This window comes from Anoplopoma fimbria, chromosome 4 (assembly GCF_027596085.1).
Source record: "Anoplopoma fimbria isolate UVic2021 breed Golden Eagle Sablefish chromosome 4, Afim_UVic_2022, whole genome shotgun sequence".
Classification (NCBI taxonomy): Eukaryota; Metazoa; Chordata; class Actinopteri; order Perciformes; family Anoplopomatidae; genus Anoplopoma; species Anoplopoma fimbria.
In genome coordinates, this window is record NC_072452.1 from 9,646,992 (window position 1) to 9,660,554 (window position 13,563).

Sequence of the window (13,563 nt, forward strand, 5' to 3'; positions counted from 1 at the left end):
CAGGTCAGGTCAGCACTGTGGAAATATCTAGATGTTCCCATACAACCACTTGGATGTTGAACTGTTAAGAAGATATTCTGGAAAACAAGATCAAATCATTTTGGAAGATCATATTAATTGCCGTTTTAAAATATGACATCATCTACCAATTGTGAAAATATAATCTAACAATGATATCACAGGACAGCCTTCATCCCTACTTCTTAACCTTTTGTTATTTATTTTTTGTTGGTGGCTGAACAAGATGACTAAGCAGATCGGGTCTGTGGCGGCAGATATTGGATGCATCGAAGCTGCTTTCCTTCTTGAGAAAATAAAGGCTTTAATAGCTAACCAGTGTGAAGAGTGACGGAGGCCTAATGCATTTCACGGACCATTTCACCTGCATGAGTACATCCATAGACGACACCAAACCATTTTTTATCAATATGATATTTCACAATGAGCGTGACTTTTGATCTCAGACAAAGTCACCCACACACACACACACACACACACGCGCGCAAACACAACCTAAAAAAAATCCTTTTCACACTGCATAATGCTAAACATAAATAATCACTCCAGCTAGCATTTGACAAAACATGTAAGTACAATTTTTATATGCAGCCTGACAACTTTTGTCAGGCTGCATATAAAGATTGTACTCTCTTCCCCTTTCAGCCCCCCCCCCTGCTCCAAGCTTCAACCTGTTCTCCAGCTGATAGATACTATTTACATGGCAGAGGAAGCGCTCTGAATGCTATGAGTAAGGCACCTGGGCGCTGGCAGGCAAAGACAGAGTGCCTTGAGATAGAAATGTAACAGCACTATCTATCTGGGTTATTAGAGTCCCCCCTCAGGATCCTTTTCTACAGAACACTGGCCATTATGTAGGCCACAGAGAAACAATGCAAGAAAAAAGTCTGGCTGTGGTAACACAGCAGAGGAATTAACTCTGAAGCCTTGAACCCTGTGCATCCCTCCCTGCACAGCCGCCTTTATCAGATAGGATAATGAGAGAATGTGCAAAGAGTCAGAGTGTTTGTGAGGGAACAAAGCAAGAAGTGACAGATAAATGTATCAGCACCTTTAAAACAGGTACAGCGTCATGAAAAAAACATTGCAAGTCATTATAACTCTGTCCTTCGCTGTTTAGATAAAGCAAGTCAAAATGATTGGGCTCAGTTTCCTGAACACTGATGTAACCTCTGAGTCTGTGGAGTTATTTTTTTTCCCTTTGCCACTGGCAAACTGAGCAGGAGAAAAGTTTTTCATACAAATGCATTCTAAGCGGTGCAGAATTATAACGCACTATTGGCACTAAGAAAGAGGTTGCCATGAATCGAAAAAGAGACAGCGGGGGAAAAAATGAGAGAAGCATCATCAACAAAATAAATGTGTGTTTGCACCGTTGTTTGCATGACGTCGTGGACCGAGGCAGCAGCTGAAAGTCTGTAATTGATCATGTTGCAGCCTTCCTGGCTCCTGCTTTGAATGTTCAAAAGGATTAGTCTTCAGGTTGATGGATTAAAGCGAGGTGGGAGGGAAAGAAAGGGGACTGTGAGGAAGAGGAAAAAATGAAACATGTGTGAGTTAATCCTCCATTGGTTTGGTTGTGCAGAATAATGACTAATGTAAGAGTAATTGTGTGCAAGTACCTATGTTAGCCGGCTCTGCCCCCAGCGTTTTCATTTTTTTTCCCTCTCCTCAGCTCCTCACTGTTTACTCTTAACTATTGAATTAGTGGGTTAAAAATCTCATTAAGTAGCCTCCCTCTACCCAGCACTCCCAGGTATGCACACCTCCTTTTAATCAGATGGTTTTGATGCTTCATATAAAGAGTCTCCACAGTGACTTCAGCAGCTTTAACTCATCCGCAATGCAATTACAGACATACAGGTTAATGAAATAAGTGTGTTGAACAAGCTAGTGCGTGGCTGGGATTCTCACACACAAACCAACACACACGAACACACACACACACTGAAGAGGTGTTGGCAAACATGTGCTCCCACGTCAAAATATCATCATACCCTAAATACACATAACACTTTACATTAAACCTCCTCCCACGTGCACACGAACGCATGTTTGCACACATGCTTGCGCACGCACCAACAAGTCAGCAAAGCTATGCTTAGACACAGAGAGGCAAGTCATTAAGGGATCATTTAATTAAGGCCGGGAATAAGGTCAGTGTTGGAAGGACAAACATATTCTAATAAAGTGTGTGTGTGTGTGTGTGTGTGTGTGTGTGTGTGTGTGTGTGTGTGTGTGTGTGTGTGTGTGTGTGTGTGTGTGTGTGTGTGTGTGTGTGTGTGTTGCAAGATGATCCCAAAGCACTCTCATACATCAGGCGCAGGCCGCGCAGACCACGGCTCAATTTCGTAACCCAGCTCTTTCTATGCAGATTAAAAGCTCATTCATCAATTACCCTGCGCTCTCCTTTTCATTACGTGTGCCTCGGCTTCTCTTCTCCCCCTCTCCTGCTGGTGCTCCCTTTGGGCTTTATAATACTGCAGGAACAAGCGTACACCCATATCCTTAATTAAATCAATCTGCAGGGGGGCCAGCAGGTGCATCCACTCACCTTTGCTGCGACTCGCTCAGGTCGACGCACTCAGACCGACCTTGATCATGCTAATCTGTCGCTCCGTACCTGCTGGACCAACAGGCAGACAACGGAGCGATTGGAGTCAGGTGTCGGGTGATGACAAAGAGGGTCACGGAGGACCCCTCTGCCAGGGCGGCGTGTAAGAAGAGCTGACTGTGGAGAGAGGAACTCCTGAAATATAGTCACCTCAAGGACCAGCATGTGCACCACAGCAATCACACCACAGTCAGATTGATTGTTTTAATTTGGGTACGCACTTTTAATATAATTACTTTCACAATCAATCAGTAAATCAGTTAACGCTCTTCTGTATGTAATTGCAAACCTGTCCTCAGATAGGTTGTGACTTGACATGAGCTCAGCTGGGTTTTGAATTTGTTAGGTAGCTAACGAGCCAGTGTGATAGACTGTGATCAGCCAGAATTCACGTTAGGTATAATCTTATCTAATATTTAACAGTTTTCACAGTGGACGAATGAATCAAAATGTTTGAAGAAATTTAGCAAAACAGCTCCTTAAGCGCAGTCCTTTTCTCTGCCTTTCATCCATATACTCAGCCTGTTCCAAACACTCAAAGTTTTGGAAAATATGGTTAATTACAGCCTTAAGGAGAGTGCAAACATACTGTATATTTAGCCAAACTCTGGTAAAATGTTTTGAACATACAATAATGAGCTCGTAGCTGAAAAGAGAGTTATTATATTAGTGATGTAACTAAATAAAAAAAAAAAGGTAAGTTGGACGAACACATCTATGTGTTTTAAGGCTTATGGGATGCCAAAACACTGCACAGGAGTATTTTAACGACTCTGGAAAGTTATCACAGTGTCATCATTTTACCCTCTGTCTTCATGACTGCAATGAAGACCACATTCACGTTAATCTACCAAGAATGTGCACTTGCATGTATTGTTCGGCGCAGCAGCAAACTGCCGGATGACATTGCATTTTGTTTTGGCAAAAGTTGAGCCAGGTTAACTTGTTTTGCTGGAGCCGACTGCATCAGCACCCTGCTGTGTCAACACAGAGGCCACATTGGAATAAAATGAGGAGGCTGCATTTTTTCCACACACAGTGCTGTTTGTGTGCCTAAACAGGACTTTATGATGCATTCAAGTGAGAGGTTGCGGTTGTTATGATACTTTCTGTCTAAAATGAAAAAGTTAAGTTCTCTAGCTTCCAGCCACATAAGTGTTTGCACAAAGTGATGGTTAGCTACAGTTACTTTTTTTTTTAAGTTATGAAGTTGTTGCTCTCCTGTTAGAAAGTAAAGTCGTGACTCTTAACAAGCCGAAAGTTTACACGTTTGTTATACCCGTCTAGAGCGATAGGAGTGCAACATAAAAGTTAAAAGGTCATTCCCTCTCTGGGCCCCGAACACTAAATTGCAATTAAAGTGAAATAACGATTAATGCCAAAACAATAAAAACAAATTAATCTGTCTCTTCACAAAGTGCTGACTAACCCTAGATGAAACAAACAAACAAACCCAACTCCCTTATGTAAGTGGGTAACTGAAAACAAAAGAGAAAACCAAAGACAGATGTGCTGAAGAGGACTGCAAATCTCATAGAGAATTTGAGATGATTGCTTGAGAGGCTATTTGCAAATTGTAAGACAATTTCCTGCCAGTGAAATTTCAGTGCGTCTGTCGCATATGTCTTACCTGAGTCTGCTTCTGTTCATAATTTAGTCTACTAAATTTGGTTTACTAATCACAATGAAACAAAGACCAAATTAAGTTTCAGTTTCCGCTTGGTTTCACTTTCCCATACGCCCACTCTCTCTGTCTCTTTTTGTCTTCTCTCCGTAATGCGTTTATTCAAATAGACAAATAAAAAAACACCTGTGAGTGTGTGGATAAACAGATCACTCCTGAACCAAAACATACATGATTTTTTAAACATGTGTACTGTACTGTCCCTGCAAAACAAAGTGAATAATGGAATGCGCTCCCCCGTGAAATTACTGCAAGATGAGTTAATGTCATGGCAGAACTCCTCCCATGAAATAAACAATTAAAGAGGCACTTGGTATTTCTCCATCCTTTAGTCAATCACTTGTTGTCTATCATGGGATATAAAAATATGAATTTTTACCCTAATAAGGTGTTCCTTCTATGTGCTGCAGATTTATTCAGGCCTGCATACAGTACCAGAGGCATCATGCATGAACAGTGTATTGCCTCGTGCGTAGACCCATACAGCTCCTTTAAGAAGCTTTACGAATCACCATGTTTTGTTAGTTTTTTTTTTGTTTTTTTTTTGGTTTGGCTTGTCACTAATGCTGCATCTCTCTACAGCTTTTAGTTTATTGATTTGGACTTTCGGTCCATAGTGTTTAGTTGCTCAAATGCTATGGACACAACTGCTAATTAAGACAAGCCAAGTGTGTCCCTGCTCAGTGCCGAAATGTCAGTGATTCTAAATGACAGAGTTTGACTGGATAAGACACCAGTCGGTCATGCATGTACAACCTAAACATATTAAATTATTAATGTCTCTGTAATGGAGAAACGATTCTTAAAACTGGTACTGAAACACACAAAAGAGGAGTGAAATTCACTTCTGACATTCTAACTTTTTGGAGAAAAATTTATTGATTTTATATGTTGAGAAACAGGAAGACTTTGCCAGTATATTCAATGCAGTCAGTGTTTTCACCAGCTCTTGGTCCAGGAGGCAGAATTTTAAAAGCAGTCTGGAAAGAAATGCTGTCTGGTAAACTCAGATCAAAGTCCCTCATGCCGGTTGCATATTTACTTTACTTGAGACAAAAAAAGTCTAGAGCCCTAAATGGGGGAATATCAATTGATCAAAGAGTAACACAAATGTACAACATACTACAACGTTGTCATTTTCTTTGGTTGCTAGACTCTTCGAGTAAAAAGCCAGTATGATCCATCTTCCAACCACAGATGTTTGGGAGAGACTACAAGCACACATTTCAAAATTCACATGGTGTGACATACAACCCATAATTATTATCTCCACACTCCAAAAAAGCATACAGGCACGAGGTCTATCTTTTTCCTAACCATGAAATGTATCATCTCTCCTTCATGCCCAGGCCGTTGCTAAAACGGTTTGATAAGGAGGTGGTGGTAACATGGCTAGACCTGAAGAAAAATATAGTAACATCCTTCAGTTTTCTGGTCTATTAAAACTTTTGTTTGACAAACTTTGGACCACTTAATGCACATTAATTTGATATATGGAAACATGAAATGTATCATCTCTCCTTCATGCCCAGGCCGTTGCTAAAACGGTTTGATAAGGAGGTGGTGGTAACATGGCTAGACCTGAAGAAAAATATAGTAACAAGTTGCCAGGATACCAGGATAGGTCAATGGGACCTTAAGTGTCTTTAGACTCACCCATATTCAGAAGCGACTACCTGCTTATTGGTGCCACACCGGTTACATATAAAGTTGCAAAAAGAAAGACCATGCAGACATTTTTGATTCATGTTACTTAAGACCTTTACCTAACCGAGAGAAATAAATAAGTTAAGAACAACTCCAAATCTCTTAAGCACTTTATGTGCTCAAACCTGAGTTGGTGCTTACATGAATACAATGTGGGAATGCTCTAATGTGAGCTTCCTGTGGGCTCAAGCTGCTGCCTTCCTGTCTACCACACTCCTTGCTGCTAAATGATGAATCAACCTTAAACCTATTTTTACATGAGGAGAGAGTTTTGTTTGCAGGATTAACAGCAGAAAAAACTAATAGTGGTTAGGTGATGAAAACCTCCATGAACTCAGCCCATTTCAGTGGATGCTGTTGTTTTGTGAGGTCTTGTCATTTGAATCCTCTAGTGCTCGATCACAATAAGCTGAAACAAAATCGTTTCAGGTCCTTTTGAAGATTGCTCAAATGACTCCTTTGATATTATCATCTTTCCTAGGTAAACAAAAAAAATAAGGGGGCAGGGGGTTACTGTCTATTTGTTGTCCTAGACCCTTTAAATTGAGCTGCAACTTCTATGCACTTTATATTGTGAATCTGGGTACATATTATCGGAGGTTGGCTTGGCAGCTTTGGCATATTAAATTTGTGTTTAATTTTTTCTCTCTCTATCGCTTTATCTTCTGCAGACAATGGATATATTGTAGGTGTGGGACAGAAGGGGAAGGTGGGTGGAACTTTTCCTCAATTCCTGGAGTCTATGTGGAGGGCACTCAGTCTCATTTGTGTTATATTCATTTACCATCACCAAATTAAATGCCAAAATGAAATGTAGAAGTTGGTCACAAAAAATTGAAATACTATAAGAGATTCAGCACTACAGACATAGAACATCTTAAACATATAATATAATTTGTTTTGCAGGTATTTATTCAGAAACCAAAGTATTGAACAATGTGAAATTTTGACCTGATGATGGCACTAGACAAATGGGATTCATCCATTGAGAACATGAATATGTTTTTAATTTAATGTGAGTCTATCCAAAGTCCAAACTTATGTTTAACTCAAAACAACAAAAGCCCATCTCATGGTGTCGCCAGAGGAGAAGTCTGTCACCAGAATTCATCCTCTGGAGACCATGTATGTCTGTACTTAAATATAATGGCAATCCAGCCGTATAATTGTTGAGATATTTTCGTTGGGACCAAAGTGGTGGGTGGACTGACTGACCGACCGACCGACCGACCGACCGACCGACCGACCCTACCATCCGACATGAGTCTAAAACAGTGTTATTAGTAAGAGCTCTAAAAAAATAAAGACCATGCATAGATCTTGTGTTACAATGACATTAGGAGGGTTGTTGCAGGAGCTTCCAGAGGGAAGACAGCCTACACAGACACTCCAATGAGGATCCTGACACGGCGTATTGAAGTCTCAAAATTTGATGTTAAATGTTTTCAACTATTAAAAGTGAAAATACATTATTTTTCTGCTAGCTTGGTTCTTTGAAGCACTGAACTTTTTGACTTGAAAAAAAGTCTTTCTTCTTTATGTTTGTACCCTGACTTTATATTTGAGTTAAAGTTGGAAAGTTTTAATGAAGTGATGCCACAAGGTGAATGCCACACCCTTTTCATTACAGTGAAAAGTAACTTTACATCCTATCAGAAATCAAAGACTTGATTGATTTTCTAGTTTCTTTAAAGAAAAGATGCTAAAAAGAACAGAACTGGTTCTGTACTTTGCTTTCCAGCTTCTTACTATACCTCACAACCTTGCTGCCTTCAAATGACTACAATGACTTTATTGAAAAATAATGATTAAAAGCCATAAAAAACAACCTCTGGTCTCAGTTCCTCTAAGAAAAGTCTCTCATAACATGTTTACAAGAGAGCACAAACCCGGCTCCTTAAGACAATGATATTGGTCTTATAATTACGCTCAAATCAACAAAAATCGTGACAACCAACTGGGAAATATTACGCGAGCAATGTAATTAATTAACCAATTACTGGATATTATCTTTCCTGCCTGATTTGTGTCCGGCTTTTTTCTGTTTGGTATTATGTGTCCCACGTTGCTTGTGATGTTTCTCTGATGAGGAAATATCCCACGCTGGTATTAATCAAATTCTACTCTTCCTAATAAATCCTTCAGTACACATGGAGTGTGCTCACATATCCCTCGAGCATACATTACATGAACACTCGTGAGTCTGTGCGTCGGCCTGGCACACTGCAGATTCAAACATTTATCTTATGTAGGAATTTCATTATAATTTCACTGGGGGATTGTGACTCTGCTTGTTTATCTGATGCAAGGTTTTATGTTTCTCACGTTTCTCCAGCAATGCGTCCGCAGATTGAGCTCTCAGCGAGCTGGATTTCAAGGTTATCATTGCATAACAGCTTTTCAGATGAGCTACTTAATGCGGGCTAGGGACAGTACATCTGGACAGTTTATCCAATGAAAGTATTTGCACTTACAGGGACCACACATGAGAGTGTTGCGACCTTTCCCATTGATAAATGAATAATCAAACTCCGCCTGATCTGTGGCGAGTATTAAACATCCACTCTGTCTCTGCCTTTGCTCGATATTCTTTTCACTTCGTGTTCAAAAATCATGGCAAACTTTCCCACAGCTCACTCCCTGGAAAGAATAAAGAAAGAAATCCTTTTGGTTCCAAAAAAAACAAGGAGACATCTATTTGTAGTGCTGGTGAGACTTCAGGGCTTGGTTGGGTGTGTGGTAGTGTGGTGGAGTTTTTCCTGCGGAGAGTGTGCGGGATGTGAATGGCCTGGCAGGAGCCTGGACAAAGACACACTATTACAGTTAATATGCACACTCCGGTGACGCTTGAAAAGAGACATTTGGAAAACTGGAGACCACTGTGAAAAGGTTGGGTATGACAGTTCTTCCTCTCTTGCCATCCTTTCCTCCTTTAGCCTCAATCCCTCCAGCTCACTCCCTGTCTGTTAGTCCTCTCTCTGTGTCTCTTTCAACACCCCGCCTCCCTTGTTTTTCTGCTCCTTCTGTCTCTTCTCTCCTCCCTCCACCCGCTCTGCCTTCTCTCCTGGTGATGGCTGTCCCCGACACCTCTGTTCAGTCAGCCAAATGTCACACAACAGAAACTGAAATATCAACTTGGCAGTCGATATGTCAGAGAAATGATGGGGAGGGGGAAGGTGCTTCTATCTTGTTGTCCCTCAGAGGTGCTGTGAGTATTACCAAGAGTTGGACTCTCCGGTTCCTGGTGTAGTGATGACAGGCAACCAGCTGAGGGAAAAGGCAAACAGGGCCCCTTTAACTAAATATTATTATTGTGCTTTAATATTACATTCAAATGAACTGGAGATCACTCGTTTCTCTCTAGTTTGAGGGAGCACCAGGTGAGAAAAGGGAGAGTTTTTTGAGAGTATTTGTTTGGTAGACCATGGGAAGGTCTTTTCCTTTTTACTCAACCCCAAATTGAATCATAACTAGTATTACTGCCTCATGGTTTTATGCCTCCGCCAACCAGTGGAGTTGCAGTTTACGTCCATTTACGTCCAAAATGTCCTTACTTCATTATTTTAACCTGTTGGACATTGATGGGAAATTGTCATAATTAGCATATCAATTCTTGAGTTATGGCAAAAAACATGTTTTGCGAGGTCATGGTGACCTCTGACCTTTGGACGGACGGAAAACATAATGCCTCCGGTCGCAGCTGTTATTAAAAAAAGACAGAAATGATCTTTTTTTTTTATACTAGTGGTCAAATGTCATCTCTACTAACAGTCGTTTTCCTCATCACTTTAGTCTGCATCATAACAGACAGTTAAAAGAAGTTAATAAGATAATCCTTTATTAGATAAGATAATCCTTTATTAGTCCCGCAGCGGGGAAATTTGCAATAAGCTAAAGTTTTCCTTTTATTTGGTATCTCTATGCTCTAAAAAAAACCTATTGGATTTAATATTCAGTTTCGTTACCTTGATCAATAATTTGGTAATTAAAATTCCACTTCTATTGTGTTGCATTAGTTGCTGTCATTTTTTATTCCATTCATATATTGAGGTTTAAAAAAGATTAACTATTCTAAATTGGCTTTGCTTCTTTTGTGACAGTGAGCCAACACATTTGTGCCTCAGCTAATATAATATATTTTCTTTAAGCTGAAGAAACCCACATTCATACTTCACATCATTAATATAAATCCACATGTAGATCAGGTCGTATCTCCTCAGTCTGTGCATGTAGTTAATATTAAGAAGTGGAATATAAAGTATTTACTGTCCTCCAGGAATTGAAGATTCTACTGTCATTCAAATTGCAGGCCCAAATATCTCTCTCTCTCTCTCTCTCTCTCTCTCTCTCTCTCTCTCTCTCTCTCTCTCTCATATGTACTGGTTCTGCATATTTTCCCCATACTTTCCTAATCCAGCTCTATATACAGTGCTGTTAAAGACATGCTAAAAAAACAAGAGGAAGAAACATATGTAAAATAAACCTTGGCTGCTAATTTACTAATTTATACTTTGACTATGGGCAATCACCCAAAACGTAGACAACAAGACAGCGGCAAATCAATACGGGGAAAAAATCATTAATAATAATCAGAGCATTTATTGGCATCCCTACGCAATCTATTAAGAAGTCCTGCTTTTTTCACACTGTCTTCATTTGAGGATCCAATTTGCACTGACCTTTAATGACACAGCATGTAGCTGCTGGCTCTGGAGAGAGACATTAATAGACAGGAAAAAACTATTACCAGCCTGCTCTACCTAACTGTTAATAGCAGATAATAGAAAAAAAACTCCCTGGCAGCATGTCAGACTGCAGCAGCTCCACATCCTCCATTACATTCTTGCCCCCATACTTATAATCTACATATTTCAGTTTTTTTCTTTATCTGAAATGCTTTTACTGTCATTTTATGAAGCTTTACGGAGAGACTGTGGACATCGAAGATCTTTTCCATGCAGGAAATTTGAAGCAGTCTTCTCATTGGTAGTAATTTAGGCTGGCTAGTATTACAGGATGAATGATTGCAAGCATGCATAGTCCATTAAGAGGCATTCTGAATATCCTTGTAAATATCAAGTGTGCAAGAGAAATGCAGGGAGTCCATTTAAAGGTGAAGCATTCATCAAACTGTACGGGTTTAGAGCCGGTGTAATCTGATGTGAAGACTTTTCGATTGTAAGACTTAAACACAGGGAAGCTTTTGTTTGTCCTGACCCCTATCACAAGCTTTGTCCCCGCAAGATCCACTACATGCTAATTACGGCCAAGTTGTTTGGCGTGCTGCAGCTCTTTCTCTTGTTTACTAATGAATACCATGTGTGTTGCTGCTGTAGCCTTGATTAGAATGGATTAGGTGACCTCTCCTCTCTTCTCTTCTCTTCTCTTCTGCTTGCATCCACCAGTAGAGGCCTGAGTGCTCATCCATCCTAGCTATCAGGCATGCACACCTTTAAAGTGTGCCACAGTGCCACATTTAATGGGCTCTGGCTTCTTCATCTGGTACAAACAGCAGTTATTTTTACCTGCTGAGATGCATCTGTGATCACCATGGTGCCCGTCGGTGTGATCGGACGGAGGTGGCCATCGGAAGAGTGTCCAAAGACAATCAAGGCTCCTTTAGAGTGCACCTCGGTGGGCTACCTGAGGGGAACGTGTGACCTCCAGGGGCCTTCCAATCCATGCACTATTGTTTTGTTCTGCTAATTAAGAAGCGGTGTTCAGGCTGATTGGTTTCCAGTGTGTAATTACTAAAGCGTCTGCTGAGAGTGCTTTCTCCATCCGAGTGCCAGCCTCTCTCTCTCCCCCCACCCCTCGACCATGAGGAGACGATGCGAGAGCTTGGCGATGCAGAAAGTCAGGGTCATGAACCTCATTTACCCAAAACAGACCCAAGGCTTCTAAACAAAGATGAAGGAAAAGGAGAGACGACGGCTATATGCAAGGCGAGACAGTGCAGCAGACAGGTGCGAGGGCCTTCTCATCTCCGGGTGTTTCAAATAGCCCTTTCTTTATAAAAAGGGAGAAATATGACAGCCACAGTGCTCCCTCTAAAGGAGGCTTTGACTACGGAATCCAGCACAGCAGAAGGGAGCAGAAACTCTGGAATAAGGTTTTATTCGCTGCTATCTGGAGTTTATTCAAAACTCAGTAAGAACCAAGACGGAGTGACTCAGAAGTCGGGCCCAGAATATCATATTACAGGATGCCAAAGAACAAGCAGACTAGTTGGCCTGACTCTTATAATAGTAGCACATACAGTACACTGTTGACACTTTCAATAAAGACTTTTTCTTTCACATCAAACTGTAAATTTGAATAGAACTATTACAACTACAGCAAATGGCTCATGGCAGATTTTCATTTCAATAAACCTACCCCCCCCAACATTAACGCATCGTGATAATGACACAATTGCAGGTGTCAAAAGTGTCAGTGTGACTCCTCTCCAGCATGCACACTGGAACGCCACGTTGGCTCCGTTTGATCTTTACAACGCCGTTCACTATTCATGAATCTGCTAAGCGGAGAAGAGTGGCTTTTTTTCCGAGGATGCGTGCCATGAGCTGCTTCCACAATATCGCTGCTTAGAGGGACAAGCCAGCAAAGTCTGCCTTCCAAATGAACAGTGAACAAAGGAGTGCTTGATTTCCAGCTCCAGGTTTTAAACCCACAGATGAGACAGAGAAGGGAGGAAATGCACTTATCAGTCCTCGGGAATAACAAATGATAAAGCTGCAATGAAGAGCAACCTATAAGAATAACCAATATGTTACAAGGAGAATTAACAAGGCAGATGAGTTGCTGTTTAATCTTCAAAAGGCCTCATGCTCTAATTTACAGTTTTAAAATCATAGTACAGCAGTGTCGGAAAAAACTTTTGCACCATTAGCCAAAAAAAAAAAAAAAAAAAGAGAAATTGTGTTTGTTATCCAAAGCTAATACATTTTATTTATTACAGTAGGGAAAGTCCTTGGAGAAAGTTTTGCCATGATAAGAAACACAACTAATTGTTTTTTGAGAAAGTATCCTTTGGAATAATGTTATCACTGGAGTCACAATGGTTGTAAAAACAGAGGTTGCAACATCTCCCTCACAGCTGGTGGCTCAAATGTGTACACCTCTGAGATTGCAAACGCTGTGTACCGTTCAAATATAAAATGACACAGTTGAGCATAATGGTTGTCTTTCAGCCGTGTTACATTATTGCCATGGGAGGAAAAAACGATAGAGGTCTGACCAAAAAGAAAAGCTCAGAAATTGAGAAAATGATACCGGCTGAATAACGTCTTCAAGTCAGAATTGCTACCCATGAATAAAAAAAAAAAATCTTCAGCACTTTCGCTGAGTGTCGGGACGGAGCGCTCATCAGATGTTTACCTTACCCGCACATGCTTGAACGGTGATGTCATCAGAAGCCTCGGTGTGAAAGATCTTGAAAATGAGGTGAAAATATGGACAACTTGCAGTGCTGACTAAACATGCGCAGGGCCTAGAAATGAGCAGCGCCAGATGCTAAATGAGTCGACATGAGGCTGTG